A 23,015-nucleotide genomic window follows, 5' to 3' on the forward strand; every position below is an offset into this window, starting at 1 on the left:
GGGACCGGGGAGCTGGGGACTGGGGAGCTAGGGAGCTGGGAGCTGGGGAGAAGGGGAGCTGGGGAGCTGGGGAGCTGGGAGCTGGGGACTGGGGAGCTGGGGACTGGGGAGCTGGGGAGCTGGGAGCTGGGGACTGGGGAGCTGGGGACTGGGGAGCTGGGGAGCTGGGAGCTGGGGACTGGGGAGCTGGGGAGCTGGGGGGCTGGGGAGCTGGGGAGCTGGGGGGCTGGGGGGCTGGGGAGCTGGGGAGCTGGGGAGCTGGGGAGCTGGGGGCTGGGGAGCTGGAGAGCTGGGGGGCTGGGGAGCTGGGGAGCTGGGGAGCTGGGGAGCTGGGAGCTGGGGAGCTCGGGAGCTGGGGACCGGGGAGCTGGGGACCGGGGAGCTGGGGACCGGGGAGCTGGGGACTGGGGAGCTGGGGAGCTGGGGACTGGGGAGCTGGGGAGCTGGGGAGCTGGGGGCTGGGGAGCTGGGGACTGGGGAGCTGGGGAGCTGGGAGCTGGGGAATGGGGAGCTGGGGAGCTGGGGGGCTGGGGAGCTGGGGAGCTGGGAGCTGGGGAGCTTGGGGCTGGGGACTGGGGAGCTGGGGACTGGGGAGCTGGGGAGCTGGGGAGCTGGGGGCTGGGGAGCTGGAGAGCTGCGGGGCTGGGGAGCTGGGGAGCTGGGGAGCTGGGGGCTGGGGAGCTGGGGAGGTGGGAGCTGGGGATGGGGGAGCTGGGGAACTGGGGGCTGGGGACTGGGGAGCTGGGGAGCTGGGGAGCTGGGGAGCTGGGGAGCTGGGGGGCTGGGGGGCTGGGGAGCTGGGGGGCTGGGGGGCTGGGGGGCTGGGGGGCTGGGGAGCTGGGGGGCTGGGGAGCTGGGGAGCTGGGAGCTGGGGATGGGGGAGCTGGGGGGCTGGGGAGCTGGGGAGCTGGGGAGCTGGGGAGCTGGGGAGATGGGGGGCTGGGGAGCTGGGGAGCTGGGAGCTGGGGAGAAGGGGAGCTGGGGAGCTGGGAGCTGGGGACTGGGGAGCTGGGGACTGGGGAGCTGGGGAGCTGGGAGCTGGGGACTGGGGAGCTGGGGACTGGGGAGCTGGGGAGCTGGGAGCTGGGGACTGGGGAGCTGGGGAGCTGGGGAGCTGGGGAGCTGGGGAGCTGGGGAGCTGGGGGTCTGGGGAGCTGGGGAGCTGGGAGCTGGGGAGCTGGGAGCTGGGGACCGGGGAGCTGGGGGGCTGGGAGCTGGGGAGCTGGGAGCTGGGGACTGGGGAGCTGGGGAGCTGGGGAGCTGGGGAGCTGGGGAGCTGGGGGTCTGGGGAGCTGGGGGGCTGGGGAGCTGGGGAGCTGGGAGCTGGGGACCGGGGAGCTGGGGGGCTGGGAGCTGAGGAGCTGGGGGCTGGGGGGCTGGGGAGCTGGGGGCTGGGGAGCTGGGGGCTGGGGATCTGGGAGCTGGGGGCCTGGGGAGCTGGAGAGCTGGGGAGCTGGGGAGCTGGGGACTGGGGAGCTGTGGACTGGGGACCTGGGGAGCTGGGGACTGGGGGCTGGGGAGCTGGGGAGCTGGGTAACTGGGGGCTGGGGACTGGGGAGCTGGGGAGCTGGGGAGCTGGGGAGCTGGGGAGCTGGGGAGCTGGGGGGATGGGGCGCTGGGGAGCTGGGGGGCTGGGGCGCTGGGGAGCTGGGGGGCTGGGGAGCTGGGGAGCTGGGGGGCTGGGGAGCTGGGGAGCTGGGAGCTGGGGATGGGGGAGCTGGGGGGCTGGGGAGCTGGGGAGCTGGGGAGCTGGGGAGCTGGGGAGATGGGGGGCTGGGGAGCTGGGGAGCTGGGAGCTGGGAGAAGGGGAGCTGGGGAGCTGGGGAGCTGGGAGCTGGGGACTGGGGAGCTGGGGACTGGGGAGCTGGGGAGCTGGGAGCTGGGGACTGGGGAGCTGGGGACTGGGGAGCTGGGGAGCTGGGAGCTGGGGACTGGGGAGCTGGGGAGCTGGGGAGCTGGGGAGCTGGGGAGCTGGGGGTCTGGGGAGCTGGGGGGCTGGGGAGCTGGGGAGCTGGGAGCTGGGGACCGGGGAGCTGGGGGGCTGGGGAGCTGGGAGGTGGGGAGGTGGGAGCTGGGGAGCTGGGGAGCTGGGGAGCTGGGAGCTGGGGACCGGGGAGCTGGGGACTGGGGAGCTGGGGGGCTGGGGACCTGGGGAGCTGGGAGCTGGGGACTGGGGAGCTGGGGAGCTGGGGAGCTGGGGAGCTGGGGGGCTGGGAGCTGGGGAGAAGGGGAGCTGGGGAGCTGGGGAGCTGGGAGCTGGGGACTGGGGAGCTGGGGACTGGGGAGCTGGGGAGCTGGGAGCTGGGGACTGGGGAGCTGGGGATTGGGGAGCTGGGGAGCTGGGAGCTGGGGACTGGGGAGCTGGGGAGCTGGGGGGCTGGGGAGCTGGGGAGCTGGGGGGCTGGGGGGCTGGGGAGCTGGGGAGCTGGGGAGCTGGGGAGCTGGGGGCTGGGGAGCTTGGGGCTGGGGAGCTGGGGAGCTGGGGGGCTGGGGAGCTGGGGAGCTGGGGAGCTGGGGGCTGGGGAGCTGGAGAGCTGGGGGGCTGGGGAGCTGGGGAGCTGGGGAGCTGGGGAGCTGGGAGCTGGGGGGCTCGGGAGCTGGGGACCGGGGAGCTGGGGACCGGGGAGCTGGGGACCGGGGAGCTGGGGACTGGGGAGCTGGGGAGCTGGGAGCTGGGGAATGGGGAGCTGGGGAGCTGGGGGGCTGGGGAGCTGGGGAGCTGGGAGCTGGGGAGCTTGGGGCTGGGGACTGGGGAGCTGGGGACTGGGGAGCTGGGGAGCTGGGGAGCTGGGGGCTGGGGAGCTGGAGAGCTGGGGGGCTGGGGAGCTGGGGAGCTGGGGAGCTGGGGGCTGGGGAGCTGGGGAGCTGGGAGCTGGGGATGGGGGAGCTGGGGGGCTGGGGAGCTGGGGAGCTGGGGAGCTGGGGAGCTGGGGAGCTGGGGAGATGGGGGGCTGGGGAGCTGGGGAGCTGGGAGCTGGGGAGAATGGGAGCTGGGGAGCTGGGGAGCTGGGAGCTGGGGACTGGGGAGCTGGGGACTGGGGAGCTGGGGAGCTGGGAGCTGGGGACTGGGGAGCTGGGGAGCTGGGAGCTGGGGACTGGGGAGCTGCGGAGCTGGGGAGCTGGGGGTCTGGGGAGCTGGGGGGCTGGGGAGCTGGGGAGCTGGGAGCTGGGGACCGGGGAGCTGGGGGCTGGGGAGCTTGGGGCTGGGGTGCTGGGGAGCTGGGGAGCTGGGGAGCTTGGGGCTGGGGAGCTGGGGAGCTTGGGGCTGGGGAGCTGGGGAGCTGGGGGGCTGGGGAGCTGGGGAGCTGGGGAGCTGGGGGCTGGGGGGCGGGGGAGCTGGGGAGCTTGGGGCTGGGGAGCTGGAGAGCTGGGGGGCTGGGGAGCTGGAGAGCTGGGGGGCTGGGGAGCTGGGGAGCTGGGGGCTGGGGAGCTGGGGGCTGGGAGCTGAGGAGCTGGGGGCTGGGGGGCTGGGGAGCTGGGGGCTGGGGATCTGGGAGCTGGGGGCCTGGGGAGCTGGAGAGCTGGGGAGCTGGGGAGCTGGGGACTGGGGAGCTGGGGAGCTGGGGAGCTGGGGAGCTGGGGAGCTGGGGGCTGGGGAGCTGGGGACTGGGGGCTGGGGAGCTGGGTACTGGGGAGCTGGGGAGCTGGGGAGCTGGGGAACTGGGGGCTGGGGACTGGGGAGCTGGGGAGCTGGGGAGCTGGGGAGCTGGGGAGCTGGGGATTGGGGATCTGGGGAGCTGGGGAGCTGGGGATTGTGGAGCTGGCGAGCTGGGAGCTGGCGAGCTGGGGAGCTGGTGGCTGGTGGCTGGGGTCAGCCTTCTCTTCAGCCTTGTGGTCTCCCAGGAAACTGGGGGCTCAAGATCCTTCTGCCTGCCAGGTGGATGGAGGACAGGACCAGCTCTCTCTGTCCCTATAGGAACTCCTTTCTGTCTCCAGGTCGAGTCTCCTCCTTGCTGACCAAGCATCTTGAGCAGCTGGATTTCAGCTGAGTCCTTTCCTCTGGGGGAATCTCTGCCAAGCTGTCAGGACCTGAACTTCCGTGTTTACCCTTTCCCTGTTACACCTTCCTCAGGCAGGTGGCCTCGCACCAGAGAATGTCAGAGCGCTGGCTGGGAACACGCCCTCCCGCTAGCGAGCAGGCAGCTCCCATGCTCTTTAGTCTTCGGAGCAGCCCTGCCAATTAGCTTGTACTCTGCCCACTTGCCCAGGGCTAGAAGGGAAGCAGGCCACGCTAAGCAAAACCAGACAATGGGCTCCCAGGACACCGAGGGCGCGGGAGCACCTGCTGTCCTCTTCTCTGGGCTGAGGTCGGGGTGGGGTTGGAGGGGGGCTTGCAGGGAGGGGGTCCAGCTGTGCACTCGCCCCAGGAAGTTCTTCCTCCACATTCCAGATGGGGCTCCAAGGGGGCCGCCCAGAGGAACGGGGTGGGAAGGGGATCTCTCCGGGCCCGGGGGTGTTGGCACTCACACCTGGGGGCAGTCACATTTCTGTTCAGCCGGGAAGAATGCCTTTAGAGCAGGGCTATGGCTTCTCCATCTCTGTGTCCTGTGGGGTCCCCAAGACTGCGCTGGCCACTGAGACGGTGCAGGTGGAGGGCAGTGTGTGCGATGGTTGAGGTCGAGGACTGTGTGAGGGAAGCAGGTGTGGGCTCTCGTCCCACCTCCCTTGCTCGCCCACCCTGTAACCTCAGCTACTTGGCTTCTCAGCCAAGGTTCCTTTCTCGAAAAAGCAGGGAGGATAAAAATGTCTACCTCACAGTGTTACTGTGAGGATGAAAAGCAATCCAATGTGGGAACACTTGGCACATAGAAAGCACTCAATAAATTGTGGCCATTTCATTTACAGAATCCATGTAGTCTCTGTTTATAGATTTACTGGACTCGCTCCCGGGATGAAGAAAAACGTAAGCCTTACCAAGGTAATATTTTATCTCCGAGGGTAACTAAAGCACCAGAAGTCAGAAGACAAAGATAAACAGGAAGATGTAGTGAACATTCTCAGAGAACCCTCAGGTGTCACACACTGGGCTAGGTGTCTTACATGTGATATCTCAGTTTACATGGCAGGTAATATTTCTGAAAGATCAGGCAGCTAAAAGTCAGACAGCTTGCTGCCACATTAAAGAAACAAAAGAAATGTTCGTACTGGAATGCCTGCTGTGTCAAGACACCTAATTAGAAAACAACGTCATAGTGAATAGTAGAGTGGGACGTCCCTGGTGGCGCAGTGGATAAGAGTCCACCTGCCAATGCAGGGGAAATGGGTTCGAGCCCTGGTCCGGGAAGATTCCACATGCCACGGACCAACTAAGCCCATGCGCCACAACTACTGAGCCTGCGCTCTAGAGCCCGAGAGCCACAACTACTGAGCCCGTGTGCCACAACTACTGAAGCCCACGCGCCTAGAGCCCGTGCTCCACAACAAGAGAAGCCACTACAGTGAGAAGCCCGTGCACCACAATGAAGAGTAGCCCCCACTCGCCTCAACTAGAGAAAGCTCACATGCAGCAACAAAGACCCAATGCAGCCAAAAATAAATGAATAAATTTTTTAAAAAATTTGTTTAAAAAAAAAATAGTAGAGCAAGTCTCCAGCTCTGCCAGAGGAGCTAAAATAAATGTGCCAACAGGGGAGTCACAGAGTAAAGTCAATTATCATCCTGGTGATTCCGCTGATTCCACATGCACGACTCGGAGGTTTGACAGAACTGGGCATGTGTTGGGTCTTGGTGTCATGCTAAACGGTAGTGCTTCCAAACACACTTATATCGCCGAGAGAATCCTATTCCAATCGGAGATCTTCACGTCCATTGAACTTGTCTAGTTATAAAGAAACATCATGGTAACTCAGACCACCAAAATAAAACGCTTTGACAATGACGAAGCAACAACGGGATGTTGGATTTATAGAGAGATTTTTATTTCCAGCTCATCGAGACATTTTACAAAAGCAAGGTAATCATTTCACAAAGATTATCTTCACCTTCCATATTGGGACTCAGAGACATATTCTTTCAAAGACAGTGCTGGTATCATTCATTCATTCATTCATTCCATCTCTCACTTATTTTTCCATTCATTCAACCACGTGAGTTGAGTGCCGTTTCATAATGGGTAGAGGTAGGGTGACATAAAATGCCAAATAAGAAATGGTACAGTCCTTTAGGCACAAAGCCTGTGAGGGAATAACCCAGTGGCAAAGACTGGCAGTTTTGCAAACAACTGTAAGCCGGGTTCATGCCAGGATGGGATGTCTGTGCTAAGAATTCTGACATTTAGCGTGCAGGTGATAATGGCACTGTTGAAGGATTGTGGGCCTGAGTGTGAGCGCTCTAGGAGCAAATGGTGTGCAGGATGGAGGAGAGGCAAGGAAGCCAGTTAGGAGGTGAGTGCCGTCATGCTTCATGGCTCTACTCCCACTGATGACTGCCTCATTGTCAGTTCCCTCCTCCACCCATGGCATCCAGGCCTTTCCTCCACCTCTTGGCTGGAACTATGTTTCCTGTGTCATGAATGAACCTCTCCTGGCCAAAGCCCAAAAAATACTTTCCCAGTTTTAGCTTATCAGATCTCTCTACCCTACTTGCATGGTTAGCCACTAACTATAGCTGGAAACGTTTCTCCGAGCACAGCCTCTTGCTGCTTTATCTCCTGCTTCTCCCGGGGGCTGCTGCTCTGGTTCAGGTTTTTCATGACTTGCCCGTCCACAAGGCCTGGTGTTTGTGAGTCGCATCTAACACTCTCCCTGGGGAATGTCTTGCTCATATTTGCAACTTCTGCAGCTAAAATCCCTCCTCTGTGGATAATCTGTTAATAAAGAGAATCTGAAAATGAGGACTCTCTGAGGGAAATTTTTATCACACAGGTGCTCTCAGCATTATATTATCATGAATCCATCTCTACTTATCTATCTTAAGATGAAGATTTGGGGTCAGATAGACAACGTCCTCCTCCACTTTGCCCTTGTCAAGCTGTACTGGGGCCTATTGGTGCCTACCATTGAACTAGTAGATTGAGTAGTTAAGAAGGGCAGGATGCAGAAGGAGACTTTCTTTCTGAAAGTCTTTAGAGAAAGATCTAATCTTCTGGGTGACTTTTTGCTGAATGAAGGTCATTTAAACATCATCTCTGGTGTTTTAAATCTATTTCTGGTCCCTCAAGAGATGTTCTGCTTCTCTCTGGTCTCCATAGTGAATTGTTGACTGAAATACGAAGGGAAGCTCCATGGGGGTTGGAACCTCACTTTGTTCATTGCTGTTTGCCTGGGACCTAGAAAAGCACCTGGTACAGACTAGGGACTCATAATTAGGTGCAGAGTGTTTCGTGTTTGGGGAGATGCAAGTGGTCCCCACGTGTTCATGGTTTGTCAACACAAAGGAAATAACAATAACACAAACTTTGGGTAAACTGTTGAGATCATGGATTAAGAGAATTTACAAGAGGTCACTTTAGGATTTATCAGCTTCAAATCTTATGTAAACTTATTATGGCCTCCAAGAAACTTGAATCTTTGTGGGAGGCCCAGGATTTGGCAGTTACAACCACGAATGGGGTAAGACCTTGGGACCTAATCAACCAGGCATGAACTGGCCAAGTGTAAACACGGAAGCTCAAATCGAGACAGACACCTTTCTTCTTTCAGCCCTTTGACCTCAGTGCAAATGTGTTAAAATTCGTAGATCACAGGCTTCTCTCTGGTTGGATTTTGGTCATGTCTTCTCATAGAGTTTAGTTTATTTTAAAGCCTCAAAAAAAAAAAAAAGTAATCTTCGAATAAAGGCTTTCCACCTGAGACTGTTTGTGGTCTGCTCTGACAGGTAGGGTCCCAGGCAACCTGCTTACCAATCTGAACCTACTGGACAGTACAATGAATGGAGTTTATTCCCTTTGAATTAGTGCCCTATCAGTTTGCTAAACATGTTACCCAAATGCTGTGCTTGTTTCCTTCCTGGTGAGGGTCAGCTTGAAATTCCCAGGGCTGCTTGGCCTGATTCCAGGCCCATGGAGAACTGATATCTTCTTGATCCACTTGTTCAGGAATCTCTCATGAACAGTAGGTAAGATGGTCTGTTGTCCCCAGGTTGAACTTTTCTCAACCTTTCATTCTGTAGCTTGAAATCAGTTTTTGGATTTGGCTGCTTATATTCAAAATAGAAACCTGATAACTGATTCTTTTTTTTTTTTTTTTGCTTGTGGCTTTTTTTCAAGTTTATTTATTTATTTATTTATTTTTGGCTGTGTCGGGTCTTAGTGTCTGTGCGAGGGCTTTCTCCAGTTGCGGCAAGCGGGGACCACTCTTCATTGCGGTGCGCGGGCCTCTCACTATCGCGGCCTCTCTTGTTGTGGAGCACAGGCTCCAGACGCGCAGGCTCAGTACTTGTGGCTCACGGGCCTAGTTGCTCCGCGGCATGTGGGATCTTCCCAGACCAGGGCTCGAACCCGTGTCCCCCGCACTGGCAGGCAGATTCTCAACCCCTGCGCCACCAGGGAAGCCCCTGATAACTGATTCTTATAATGAACCAGCATTTTACACCACCTTCAGAGTTGGAGTCAGTTAAGTATTGTTTCTGGAAAACACACACAGTTTTCTTTTTTCAGTCAAGGAGTGGTGCCGGATCGAGCAATGTTATGTTTCATGCCCTTTGCTAAAAATATGTGCTGATTTATGGCCCCTTTTTGATCCTGGCAGAGAATGCCTGCATTCCCACCTGCTGTTGAGAACAGAAAAGAGAGCTCTCTCTTTTGCACTGGTGATCAGGAACCAATTGTGCAGCTTCTACCTCTCTACCTTCTGGTAGAAAGGCTTAGCAACAATTGCTGCTAAGCCCAAATCATTTTTGGCATATGTTCTTTAAAAACATAATGTATCTATTTACAACTCCAGATAGCAGGTGAGCTCATTCAATTTCCTAGAGTTTCATTTTGTAGTAGGAAAGAATCTTTGTATTCTATTACAAGTTAATCACTAAAGGGGTGTTGCCTGTAAGCTTAAATTATACATAATGGCCTATCTCTGGGAGCCCTGCCTCCCAGGTAATGAGCATTAAGCTAAAATACCATCATTTAGCTCACCTGAAACATCCTGACCAGGCCCACCTGTGAATGACTGCAGGCAGGAAGAAATGAACACATCCCCTCTGGAGGCTGACCGGAACCAGGAAATGTTTGGCTTTACTCCCTCCCCTTTTAGTATAAAAGAAGCCTGAATTCTAACTCAGGTAAGGTGGTTCTATGGGGTACAAGCCCACCATCTTCTCGGTCTGCTGGCTTTCCAAATAAAGTCGCAATTCCTTGCCCTAACAACTTGTCTCTCGAGTTTTTGGCATGTTGTGTGGTGAGCAGTACAAGCTTGGGCTCAGTAACAGTTTTTGGTGGGCAGCTGGCCCCAGTTGGGGAATTTTGGGGTAAGGTTCTAGCAGCTGCCAGGACCACTTGTCCTGAGGACCTGCCCTTCCAAGTTCCCCGAAGCAGCACCCGCTGCCCCAGAGCTTGGCAGTTGGATCAAGGAATCAACGTGTAAGAACCAACAGGCTCCATGCAGTAGGGTAAGTCGCTCCGGTGTGTGCAGCTGGAAACTGTATTTTCTCTCTGTTTGGGGCTTTTGCTCCAGAATAAGCAAGTTTGTTTTGTATTTGAGTGGGGTACCCTGTTGGAAAGAGGGAGGGGTTGTTGGACTTTTACCTGATTTGTGAACCAGTTCATTTCTTTGGATGCTAGCATTTGTGTGTGCTGTTTGCGTTTTGTCTTGTATTCCTGTCTCTTAAAAAATGGGGACTATTTCAACTATCCCTAAAAAGTCCTCTGAGGCCCATTTTGCATAAGTGATCTGATTACAGCCATGAATCCACGAGTGAGAAGATACTATTTTATTGTAGGTGCTATTTTATTGTAACAATGTGTTGCCACAGTACCTGTCAGGACCTCCAAAGGGGTTTAGGCAGGATTATCTTGGGACCCTGTGCACCATGTACTGCTACCCTTGCTGTGTTAATTACATCGTTTGCAGTCTCCTGTGTCGGTGGTATACGTAAAACCCCAAGACCAAACTTGAGGGTTTATTTAGGATTTTCTGTTTTGTTCTTTGGGTTGTTCATTTCAGTTTGTTTGGTACTGTTTCTCCATTTACAGCCAAATCAGTTTTGTGATATTTAAAACTTTTACTGATGCCAAATGGGGGAAAGGAACAAAAAAGAAAAAACCTGTCTATGGGGCATTCCCTGGGAGAAGAGAAAAGTTCTACTTGGTTCCTAAAATCACCAAAAGCCCTAGCCCAGAATTCAGCCTGGTTGGTTGATGCCAAGGCAAAAGGGCATCCTTTTTAATGGTTAGAGATGATCAATTGCTATTTATGGTTTTACAGTGGCTTTTGAATGACTCTATAGCTGTTTTCTGAAGAAGTGGGGAAGAATGACGAAGTCCTTTAAATGCAAGCATTTGTGCTACTACCTCAGGGAAAATAAGAAAAGGAAGGGAATGAAGGTGAGGATATGTTGCTTCAAACCTTAATTCCTCTACCTGGGCTAGCTGTCTTAGTCGCTCTGATATATCCACTCCTTCCCCCACCTTCCATTCATATCTAGCCCCAGTTCCTGACACTGGGGCTCAGGCCTGCCCCTCCTTATAGGGACCAATTAGAAAATCCTGTGTTCGTTCCTGGGTCACAGGGATTTGGTCTGGTATCGCCATCTAAGTCCTGACAAGGCACCCAATTTGGGCCAGGAGCCACTCTGGGGCAGAGCAATTTCCTTTATGTCTTTATCTCATGGGAGGCTAAATGCAAATGACCAGCCGCCTGGGTTTCTCAGACTTGTTTAATTGGGAAGATCGCAACCCTCCTTACAGGAGGATCTTCTAGACTTGAAGCTTATTTGGCAGTACCCATAGCTGAATCAAACTGGGACCCCAATAAGGGAGGAACACCATTATTAGGGCACTGCTTATTTGTGCATCTTGATAGGGCTTGGAAAAGGGGAACCAAAGCAAAAGAGTTTGAACAAAATTCAAGAAATTCAGCAAAAAAACAAATGAAGACCCTTCTGAATTTTTGGAAAAGATTTATTAGGCCTACAGACAGTATACTAATGCAGATCCTGAGACCCCTGAAAATATTAGAATGGTAAACTTGACCTTTATGGGCAAAGTGCCTCAGATATCAGGAGAAAGTGGCAAAGATTAGATGATGCATTTGGAATGAATCCTTCTCAATGGGTAGATGTTGCTTTTAAAGTGTTCAACAGGGAACAGCGACAGAAGGAAGATGCAAAGCGAAATGCCACTTTTTGGGCAGCGGCACTGGATTCCCGGAAGGTGAGTAACCCCGAGAGAGAAGTCACCATTGGGGAAGGAACAATGTGCTGCCATAAGGAGGACGAACATTGGAAAATAGATTGCCTAGACTAAAACATAAGAAGAAAAACAATAAAAGTTGAGAGCCTCTCATATGGTAGAAAGAGAGGATCACTCTGATGAATGAAGAGGCCCAGGGGCTCCCTTGGACTTGAGGCACCTAATTCCCCACAGGAGCCCCAGGTGAAAACTGACAGTGAGGAATGAGCTGATGAACAGTCTGATGGACCTCACCCTGAAGTTGTTCACCAGAACAGCTTGACATCAGAGTCCCACCAGAACATGAATTAAGCCTACAGATGGCGCTCGTATTTAGGTTACTCTGTGGCTTCAATTTCTACTGGAAAGAGTGTCCACTTTCTTACTGGTGCTCCTCGGGTGAATTATGCTAGCCAGATAGTACTACACAGTGTTCATGAGAATGACAGTGTCAGTTACTCAGTCTCACAGAGGTGACCAGATCGGCTATATTGGTAGTGTGCTGTGTTCAGTCGATGTGGATAGAGACACCATTACAGATGTGCTCTTGATAGGTGTGCCTATGCACATGAATGACCTAAAGAAAGAGAAAGGAAGAATCTACCTGTTTACTATCACAATGGGTGTTTTGAATTGGCACCAATTTGTGGAAGACCTCGAGGGTGTTGAAAATGCTCAGTTTGGTTCAGCCATTGCAGCTCTTTCAGACATCAACATGGATGGCTTTAATGATGTGATCGTTGATTCACCTTTGGAAAATCAGCACTCTGGAGCTGTGTACATCTACAGTGGTCATAAGGGCACCATTCACATGAGGTATTCCCAGAAAATCCTGGGATCCAATGGAGCCTTTAGAAGCCATATTCAGTACTTTTGGAGATCCCTGGATGGCTATGGAGATTTAAATGGGGATTCCATCACTGATGTGTCCATTGGTGCCCTTGGACAGGTTGTTCAGCTCTGGTCACAAGTATTGCTGATGTATCTGCGGATGTTTCATTCGCACCAGAAAAAAATCACTTGGCTCAACAAGAATTCTGAGATGAACCTCAAACTCCGCTTCAGTGTGAGTTTAGACCTACTAAGCAAGACCTACTAAGCAAAACAATCAAGTGGCCATTGTACATAACATCACAATTGATGCAGACCAATAATCATCCAGAGTAACCTCCAGGGGTTTATTTAAAGAAAATAATGAAAGGTGCTTGCAGAAGACCATGACTTGTGCTAAAAATAACACAATGACTACTGTCAGACCTCCCCAGATGGGGATTCAACACAGGAGCACCTGTCCTACCAGGGACTGGAAAATAGACTTTACTCAAATGCCTCGAGTTGCAGGAAATTTTAGATAATCTGCTAGTGTTTATCTTTTTCAGGATGAGTGGAAACATATTCCACCTGGACAGAAAGTCTTGAAGTGGTTAAAGCCCTCCTTAAGGAAATTATCCCCTGATTTGGATTAAGGCATTGAAACTGCATTCAGCCTGGAGACCACAATCAACAGGAAAAACCAAGAAAAAGAATCGTACATTAAAAAGGAACATTGTTAAAAAGGAACACTATTAAAATTATCTCAAGAAACTAATTTTCTTGGGATAGGGCCTTGCCAGTTACCCTGCTATGGATCAGTGGCTCCCAGAAGCAGGCTTAAATTAAGCCCCTTTGAAATATCGTATGGTAGGCCATTCCAGGTGTCTGCCCTGGTGAGAGAATCTATAAATGCTCTAAAAGGCATAGCAGTTGCCCATTACGTTAAAAGTTTGGGCACTATGTTAACCTCTGTTCATGAAGTTGCCTCCAACAGGTCTGCCTATCCAACTAAAGTAGATGGTAATTTCATTATAACTGGAGAAGGGTCAACCTATTTGTTTAATTTTGTCCAAATAAATAGCACAGGAATTTAGTATATGTATTGGGAGCTGGAACCAAAATTCCAAGTTCAATTACAAAATAGAAAACAACATGCTAAGGGGTTTCATCAGGTTTAAATAGTTGTAGATAAAAAAGGAAAGAGGATTTTACTACTGACTTAAAGATTCTAAAGAATATTTATCACCCCCATTCAGCAGGAAGTAGTCAGAGCAGTCTTCTCCCTTTCCCCACAAGACTGTAGAATGGACATTGACAGTAGGGAATTGTAATAGAGAAGAATCTTTGTGTTCTATTACAAGTTAATCACTAAATGGATGTTGCCTATAAGCTTAAATTATACATAATGGCTCATCTCTGGGAACCCTGCCTCCCCAGTAATGAGCATTAAGCTAAAATACCATCATTTAGCTCCCAGGAAGCATCCTGACAAGGCCCTCCTGTGAATGACTGCAGGAAGAGAGAAATTAAACTTCCCCTCCAGAGGCTGACTGGAACCAGGAAATGTTTGGCTTTACTTCCTCCCCTTTTAGTACAAAAGAAGCCTGAATTCCAGCTCAGGCAAGATGGTTCTTTGGAACACAAGTCCACCATCTTCTCGGTCTGCTGGCTTTCTGAATAAAGTCACTATTCCTTGCCCCAACAATGTATCTTGCGATTTATTGGCCTGTCATGTGGTGAGCAGTATGAGCTTGGACTCAGTAACAATTTCACAACCAATTTCTACTGGAAGGAACCATTGCTGTTTAAAATGAAATGTGTGACAGGTATGTTAGAATTTTTCCGTAGATGAGGTAAATGTTTGCTAATTAGTATTCTGAATTTTTCTTCGTTGTACTCCCTGGTGAAAAACTTGAGATTCTCCTGTGTGTGTGTGTGTGTGTGTGTATTTTTTGGAAATATCTTAATTATTTTATAAAAAGACTCTTGGTCCTGCCCACGTGATATGCCTCCCTCCATCCTTTTTCTTTCTTCCTTTCTCAAGTATTTCAACACCCATTATGTACCAGGCACTGTGCTAGGCACACAAGACAATGGTGACCAAAAGTGGCACAGATTCCTTCCCCCTAATAGTTTTACTCATGTTGAATTAAGAGTCTTATGTTCAGCTCCTTAATTTTTATCAGAAGAGTCAAGCCTTATTTCCCACTTGGCTGGTTTTGAAATCACATGGCCCTGCCTTCTGCAACATAGAATCCACATCTAACTTCATCTCATATAACTCTGCTGTTCCAAAGTGTGTTTCAGATCTATACCTCTGTTACTCTTAGACCTTAAGATCTAAACATTGTCAATGATCTCTAAACTTTCTTTAAAATAGAGGACTATTGGGAATTCCCTGGCAATCCAGTGGTTAGGACTCTGTGCTTCTACTGAAGGGGGCACAGGTTTGATCTCAGTCAGGGAACTAAGATCCTGTAAGCTGCATGGCCAAAAAGAAAATTTTTTTTTCATAAGAAAATTGATTTTGACCAAATATGTTAAAGACTTTTTGAAGCTACTCTATTTCTATCTCAAAGTGGGTTTCTAACTGCCTCCCTGACTCTCCTCCTTTCTCCAGAGCTCTGAGAGGACCCTGCTAAACCTAGTTGGAAAACCACTGTCCTGAGGCAGGCTGATTTACCTTGTGAAATTGCTGGGGAGCTCTGCCTCTGCGGTCTGCCCTCTAGGCTGAATGATAATTCCAGGTTGAGAATCAGTTTGGCCCTCAAGCTTATCCTGGTTGTTCTTCTGTATATTTAAAAGTGGGCTGCCTGCCTTTCTCAGAATCAATGGGCAAAATCACAGATTCTCATGTCCATCTGCTGTTCTGTATCATGTCACAGGCTACTGCAAAGTGATAGAAACTAGGACTCAATTTTGAAAGGAGAGGCAAGCAGAGTGCTGCTGTTGAAATAGGTTTTCCAATTCTTATGGTTCTGAATTTCTCATTCTCTGCAATGCTTGTTCAGGGAAACCCTCACCCCACTTAGTGTAACTGGCAGGTTCTTACTCTGTAGCCAAGAAAAAAGAAAACACTAGATAGCAGGTCATTTCTCTGATATTTGCAGAGGATTGCAAGGTGAGTATTTTAGGAACATACTGCAGAGAATAAAAATGATATATCTGGTCGAGTGTTTGTATTTCAGGAGAGAAAGAGGAAAAGGTGGAAAGACAGAGACAAAAAGAAAGACAGAGAGAGAATAAGAGGTTTCTAATTTTAATTAGAATTCTAATTCTAATTATTCAGAATAATTTCACCAACTGCTGGAAAGAGTCCTCATGACACAAAATTCTGCAGTTTTCCTACTTCTCACACCCCCACACTGTTTCCAACTCACTGCTAGAAGAGGGTTTCTAGAGCTAGAAAAAGGTGAAAAGCTGTTGGTGGAGGAATAGTTTTATATACCACCTCCTGTGCCCCGAATCTTTCCTGGAGTTTGGGGGAAGGGAGGGCAAGGCAGTTTTGTTTTTGTTCTTAGTTTGTTTTAGAAACCTTGTTTTCCTGAATATAAAAGCAATACATCTGGCAACACCAAATGCTGGTAAGGATACAGATTCATAGGATCTCATACACTGCTGGTGGGAATATGTATTGACTGATGCGACCACTTGGGAAAAACAGTTTGAAGTTTCACATACCCTATGACGAGCATTTCCACTCCCAGGTTTATATCCAAATTGGTATACAGGGACACTGGGAAGACATGTACAAGGATATCCATAGTACTGTTCATAACAGGAAAAGTCTGGAAATAACCTAAAATACAGGAAAAAAAACAGTAATATAGTTGCACAATAGAATATTACATAGTAATCAAAATAAATGATCTCCAGTGATATACGCATCAATACAGATGAATTTCAGCAATATTAAGTGAATAAAGTCCTAGAAGATAATATATAACATACTATGCTCTTAAAAAAGTTGAAACAACCAAGATAAAAAAATATATAGTTTATATAGCTTTACAAAAGCATGTATCCATATACAACTTTATTAAAAGGAAAAGAAGGGAATTATGAGATTTGGGAAAGTGGTTATTTTGAGTACAGAAAAGTAGTGAGTGGGATAGGAGAAGATTCATGCCTAGATGCAAATTTTTATTTTAGTCCTAGCTTTTATATTTAGCATTGGGTGTATGAGTACTTACTACACTGTAATAAACAAATGAATAAACAATGGCTATGCATGGACCAATGAGGAGACTGTTTACTGAATTGATTAAGATTAACCCAATTCAGAGTGTCTCTGCATCCAAAAGAGAAACTGAAAGCTAAAATCATACATTCCTATGAATAATTTAGAACCTCAGCAAAGAATGTGAAGAAAGACTCATCCCTAATTGTATCACTCCAGAGATAATCATTATTAATATTTTGGTATATTTCCTTTTTGTTTGTTTGTTTGTTTTTTTATACTGCAGGTTCTTATTAGTCAATTTCATACACATCAGTGTATACATGTCAATCCCAATCACCCAATTCAGCACACCACCATCCCCACCCCAACGTGGTATTCCCCCCTTGGTGTCCATATGTTTGTTCTCTACATCTGTGTCTCAACTTCTGGCCTGCAAATCGGCTCATCTGTACCATTTTTCTAGGTTCCACATAAATGCGTTAATATACGATACTTGTTTTTCTCTTTCTGACTTACTTCACTCTGTAGGACAGTCTCTAGATCCATCCACGTCTCAACAAATGACTCAATTTCATTCCTTTTTATGGCTGAGTAATATTCCATTGTATATATGTACCACTTCTTCTTTATCCATTCGTCTGTTGATGGGCATTTAGGTTGCTTCCATGACCTGGCTATTGTAAATAGTGCTGCAATGAACATTGGGGTGCATATGTCTTTTTGAATTATGGTTTTCTCTGGGTATATGCCCAGTAGTGGGATTGCTGGATCATATGGTAATTCTATTTCTAGTTTTTTAAGGAACCTCCATACTGTTCTCCATAGTGGCTGTATCAATTTACATTCCCACCAACAGTACAAGAGGGTTCCCTTTTCTCCACACCCTCTCCAGCATTTGTTGTTTGTAGATTTTCTGATGATGCCCATTCTAACCGGTGTGAGGTGCTACCTCATTGTAGTTTTACTTTGCATTTCTCTAATAATTACTGATGTTCAGCATCTTTTCATGTGCTTCTTGGGCCATCTGTATGTCTTCTTTGGAGAAATGTCTATTTAGGTCTTCTGCCCATTTTTGGATTGGGTTGTTTGTTTCTTTAATATTGAGCTGCATAAGCTGTTTATATATTTTGGAGAGTAATCCTTTGTCCGTTGATTCGTTTGCAAATATTTTCTCCCATTCTGAGGGTTGTCTTTTCCTCTTGTTTATGGTTTCCTTTGCTGTGCAAAAGCTTTGAAGTTTCATTAGGTCCCATTTGTTTATTTGTGTTTTTATTTCCATTACTCTAGGAGGTGGATCAAAAAATATCTTGCTGTGATTTATGTCAAAGAGTGTTCTTCCTATGTTTTCCTCTAAGAGTTTTATAGTGTCAGGTCTTACATTTAGGTCTTGAATCCATTTTGAGTTTATTTTTTTGTATGGTGTTAGGGAGTGTTCTAATTTCATTCTTTTACATGTAGCTGTCCAGTTTTCCCAGCACCACTTATTGAAGAGGCTGTCTTTTCCCCATTGTCTATCTTTGCCTCCGTTGTCATAAATTAGTTGACCATAGGTGTGTGGGTTTAGCTCTGAGCTTTCTATCTTCTTCCACTGGATCTATGTTTCTGTTTTTATGCCAGTAGCATATTGGCTTGATTACTGTAGCTTTGTAGCATACTCTGAAGTCAGGGAGTCTGATTCCTCCAGCTCCGTTTTTTTCCCTCAAGACTGCTTTGGCTATTCGGGGTCTTTTGTGTCTCCATACAAATTTTAAGATGATTTGTTCTAGTTCCGTAAAAAATGCCATTGGTAATTTGATAGGGATTGCATTGAATCTGTAGATTGCTTTGGGTAGTATAGTCATTTTCACAATGTTGATTCTTCCAATCCAAGAACATGGTATATCTCTCCATCTGTTGGTATCATCTTTAATTTCTTTCATCAGTGTCTTATAGTTTTCTGCATACAGGTCTTTTGTCTCCCTAGGTAGGTTTATTCCTAGGTATTTTATTCGTTTTGTTGCAGTGGTAAATGGGAGTGTTTCCATAATTTCTCTTTCAGATTTTTCATCATTAGTGTATAGGAATGCAAAAGATTTCTGTGCATTAATTTTGTATCCTGCAACTTTACCAAATTCATTGATTAGCTCTAGTAGTTTTCTGGTGGCATCTTTAGGATTCTCTATGTGTAGTATCATGTCATCTGCAAACAGTGACAGTTTTACTTCTTCTTTTCCAATTTGTATTCCTTTTATTTCTTTTTCTTCTCTGATTGCCATGGCTAGGACTTCCAAAACTATGTTGAATAATAGTGGTGACAGTGGACATCCTTGTCTCATTCCTGATCTTCGAGGAAATGCTTTCAGTTTTTCACCATTGAGAATGATGTTTGCTGTGGGTTTGTCGTATATGGCCTTTATTATGTTGAGGTAGGTTCCCTCTATGCCCACTTTCTGGAGAGTTTTTATCATAAATGGGTGTTGAATTTTGTCAAAAGCTTCTTCTGCATCTATTGAGATGATCATATGGTTTTTATTCTTCAATTTGTTAATATGGTATATCACATTGATTGATTTGCATATATTGAAAAATCCTTGCATCCCTGGGATAAATCCCACTTGATTGTGGTGTATGATCCTTTTAATGTGTTATTGGATTCTGTTTGCTAGTATTTTGTTGAGGATTTTTGCATCGATATTCATCAGTGATATTGGTCTGTAATTTTCGTCTTTTGTAGTATCTTTGTCTGGTTTTGGTATCAGGGTGATGGTGGCCTCATAGAATGAGTTTGGGAGTGTTCCTTCCTCTGCAATTTTTTGGAAGAGTTTGAGAAGGATGTGTGTTAGCTCTTCTCTAAATGTTTGATGGAATTCACCTGTGAAGCCATCTGGTCCTGGACTTTTGTTTGTTGGAAGATTTTAAATCACAGTTTCAATTTCATTACCTGTGATTGGTCTGTTCATATTTTCTGTTTCTTCCTGGTTCAGTCTTGGAAGGTTATACCTTTCTAAGAATTTGTCCATTTCTTCCAGGCTGTCCATTTTATTGGCATAGAGTTGCTTGTAGTAGTCTCTTAGGATGGTTTGTATTTCTGCAGTGTCTGTTGTAACTTCTCCGTTTTCATTTTTAATTTTATTGATTTGAGTCCTCTCCCTCTTTTTCTTGATGAGTCTAGCAATGGTTTATGAATTTTGTTTATCTTCTCAAAGAAGCATCTTTTAGTTTTACTGATCTTTGCTATTGTTTTCTTTGTTTCTATTTCATTTATTTCTGCTCTGATCTTTATGATTTCTTTCCTTCTGCTAACTTTGGGTTTTGTTTGTTCTTCTTTCTCTAGTTCCTTTAGGTGTAAGGTTAGATTGTTGAGTTTTTTTTTTTTTTCTTGAGGTAGGCTTGTATTGCTATAAACTTCCCTCTTAGAACTGCTTTTGCTGCATCCCATAGGATTTGGATCGTCGTGTTTTCATTGTCATTTGTGTCTAGGTAATTTTTGATTTCCTCTTTGATATCTTCAGTGATATCTTCGTTATTTAGTAACGTATTCTTTAGCCTCCATGTGTTTGTGGTTTTTATGGTTTTTTTCCCTGTAATTGATTTCTAATCTCATAGCATTGTGGTCAGAAAAGATGCTTGATATGATTTCAATTTTCTTAAATTTACTGAGGCTTGATTTGTGACCCAAGATGTGATCTATCCTGGAAAATATTCTGTGAGAACTTGAGAAGAAAGTGTAATCTGCTGTTTTTGGATGGAATGTCCCATATATATCAATTAAATCTATCTAGTCTATTGTGTCATTTAAAGCTTGTGTTTCCTTATTTATTTTCATTTTGGACGATCTGTCCATTGGTGTAAGTGAGGTGTTAAAGTCCCCCACTATTATTGTGTTACTGTCGATTTCCTATTTTATAGCTGTTAGCAGTTGCCTTACATATTGAGGTGCTCCTATGTTGGGTGCATATATATTTATAATTGTTATATCTTCTTCTCGGATTGATCCCTTGATCATTATGTAGTGTCCTTCCTTGTCTCTTGTAACATTCTTTATTTTAAAGTCTATTTTATCTGATATGAGTATAGCTACTCCAGCTTTCTTTTGATTTCCATTTGCATGGAATATCTTTTTCCATCCCCTCACTTTCAGTCTGTATGTGTCCCTAGGTCTGAAGTGGGTCTCTTGTACACAGCATATATATGGGTCTTGTTTTTGTATCCATTCAGCAATCCTGTGTCTTTTGGTTGGAGCATTTAATCCAATCAGGTTTAAGGTTATTATTGATATGTATGCTCCTATGACCATTTTCTTAATTGTTATGGGTTTGTGTTTGTTGGTCCTTTTCTTCTCTTGTGTCTCCCCCTTAGAGAATTTCCTTTGGCATTTGTTGTAGAGCTGGTTTGGTGGTGCTGAATTCTCTTAGCTTTTGCTTGTCTGTAAAGCATTTGATTTCTCCATCAAATCTAAATGAGATCCTTGCCGGGTAGAGTAATCTTGGTTGTATGTTCTTCCCTTTCATCACTTGAAGTATATCATGCCACTCCCTTCTGGCTTGTAGAGGTTCTGTTGAGGAATCAGCTGTTAACCTTATGGGAGTTCCCTTCCATGTTATTTGTCGTTTTTCCCTTGCTGCTTTCAATAATTTTTCTTTGTCTTTAATTTTTGCCAATTTGATTACTATGTGTCTCAGCATGTTTCTCCTTGGGTTTATCCTGTATGGGACTCGCTGTGCTTCCTGGACTTGGGTGGCTATTTCCTTTCCCATGTTAGGGAATTTTCGACTATAGTCTCTTCGAATATTTTCTCTGGTCCTTCCTCTCTCTCTTCTCCTTCTGGGTCCCCTATAATGCGAATGTTGTTGCATTTAATGTTGTCCCAGAGGTCTCTTAGGCTGTCTTCATTTCTTTTCATTCTTTTTTCTTTATTCTGTTCTGCAGCAGTGAATTCCACAATTCTGTCTTCCAGGTCACTTATCAGTTCTTCTGCCTCTGTCATTCTGCTATTGCTTCCTTCTAGTGTAGTTTTCATTTCAGTTATTGTACTGTTCATCTCTGTTTGTTTGTTCTTTAATTCTTCTAGATCTTTGTTAAACATTTCTTTCATCTTCTCGATCTTTGCCTCCATTATTTTTCCGAGTTCCTGGATCATCTTCACTATCATTATTCTGAATTCTTTTTCTGGAAGGTTGCCTATCTCCACTTCATTTAGTTGTTTTTCTGGGGTTTAATCTTGTTCCTTCATCTGGTATATAGCCCTCTGCCTTTTCAACTTGACTATGTTTCTGTGAATGTGGTTTTTGTTCCACAGGCTGCAGGATTGTAGTTCTTCTTGCTTCTGCTGGTATATTTCCTTTTGGCTACTTTTTTCTAATTCCTATTTTTAAACAAAATTGTAATCATGTTTAAACAGTAATCTTATACTTTACACTTAATATTATATACTTTTCCCATGTGATAAAATAATCTGAATGTTTTTAACAGCTGAATAATATTACATTACATGTATGCATCATAATTTAACAAATCCTTTATACACATTTATTTTGGTTTCCCTTTTTTTTTGTTATGTGTAAAGCTGCAATAAGCAATTTGCACATAAATCTAGGTGACTTCTCTGATTTCATTAAGATTCTTAAGAGGAGAATCAAGGTGTGAAAATTTTTTAGTTATTGTCACATGTTGATAAATTGGAGGGTGCTATTTTTGTGAGAAATTGAATAAGATAGTGCACATAAATGTGCCTAATATATACATGGTAGACCTTCAATATCGGTTGGATATGAAGTTGCATATAATTACAAGGTTAGTTAGAATATACTGGAAAAAGATAAAGGAATATCTTCCTCATCTACCAGGCTATGAAAATTAGATGACTTAGTATTGTGTCTTACCTTTTAGTGGAAATACAAGTGCATGCCATGGGAGTTTATTTTTATTAACTTTATGTTGCATTAATGATAATATAATTTATATATCATGTGTATTCTTTTTTTTAATTTTTAAAAAAATCTGATAAGGTTTTTTAAAAAATTTATTTATTTTATTTATTTATTTTTGGCTGTGTTGGGTCTTCGTTTCTGTGCAAGGGCTTTCTCTAGTTGCGGCGAGCGGGGGCCACTCTTCATCATGGTGCGCGGGCCTCTCACTGTCGCGGCCTCTCTTATTGTGGAGCACAAGCTCCAGACACGCAGGCTCAGTAGTTGTGGCTCACGGGCCTAGTTGCTCCGCGGCATGTGGGATCTTCCCAGACCAGGGCTCGAACCCGTGTCCCCTGCATTGGCAGGCAGATTCTCAACCACTGCGCCACCAGGGAAGCCCTCATGTTTATTGTTTCAAAAATGTTTTCATATGCATCATCTCATTTGCTTTCCATGACAATCTTCTAAGGTATGTTAAATCACCCCCACTTTACAGGTGAGGAAGTTGACAGATGGGTTAGAATACTTACCCAAGATTTTGAAGCTTAAAACTGAGTTCCAGGGACTTCCCTGGTGGCACAGTGGTTAAGAATCCGCCTGCCAATGCAGGGGACACAGGTTCGATCTCTGGTCTGGAAAGATCCCACATGCCATGGAGCAACTAAGCCCATGCACCACAACTACTGAGCCTGCCCTCTAGAGCCCGCGAGCCATGACTAGTGAAGCCCACGCACCTAGAGCCCATGCTCTGCAATGAGAGATGCCACCGCAATGAGAAGCCCGTGCACCGCAACGAAGAGTAGCCCCT

At 47.0% G+C, this 23,015-nt stretch overlaps 1 protein-coding gene across 2 annotated transcripts in view; it reads right to left on the reverse strand.

Annotated features, from left to right (window-relative positions):
• Nucleotides 1–23,015, reverse strand: part of EDEM3 (ER degradation enhancing alpha-mannosidase like protein 3) — a 422,356-nt gene that overhangs the window by 296,407 nt on the left and 102,934 nt on the right. The gene's annotated exons all lie outside the window — the stretch shown is intronic.

The sequence above is a fragment of the Balaenoptera acutorostrata genome, chromosome 1 (assembly GCF_949987535.1).
Source record: "Balaenoptera acutorostrata chromosome 1, mBalAcu1.1, whole genome shotgun sequence".
Classification (NCBI taxonomy): Eukaryota; Metazoa; Chordata; class Mammalia; order Artiodactyla; family Balaenopteridae; genus Balaenoptera; species Balaenoptera acutorostrata.